Here is a 398-nt window from a genome sequence, read left to right on the forward strand (position 1 = left end):
TTAACTTTTTCCTTAAATAAAGAATTAGTTTAATCCAATAACATTAAATTGTTAATTTAAAAATATTATTTTTTATCATATAAAATTCTTTTTTCTACCCCCTTTATTCTTACCCATCCTACTTTCTGTACTCCCTGCTTTTGTCTTTATTCTTATATTTATCATAACCCCTTACTAATAATTAAATCTTATTAATGTACTTTACTTGCTTTACTTTACTTGCTTTTGCTTCCTCTTCTTTTCCTCCTTATTTATGTTTATACCTTATCGTACTCCTTTCTTCACCTCCCCATCCTCCATTCCATATAACAAATTTTATCCAAACCCAACTAAAAATAGTTTCCCCTACCTGCCTTTTAAAAATAATGAAAATTTTAATTAAAATTAATATAAAAATC

At 25.6% G+C, this 398-nt stretch overlaps 1 pseudogene; it reads left to right on the top strand.

Annotated features, from left to right (window-relative positions):
• Positions 1-398, top strand: part of LOC108684309 — a 6185-nt pseudogene that overhangs the window by 3922 nt on the left and 1865 nt on the right.

Source organism: Atta colombica, unplaced genomic scaffold (assembly GCF_001594045.1).
Source record: "Atta colombica isolate Treedump-2 unplaced genomic scaffold, Acol1.0 scaffold131, whole genome shotgun sequence".
In the NCBI taxonomy this organism is placed as follows: Eukaryota; Metazoa; Arthropoda; class Insecta; order Hymenoptera; family Formicidae; genus Atta; species Atta colombica.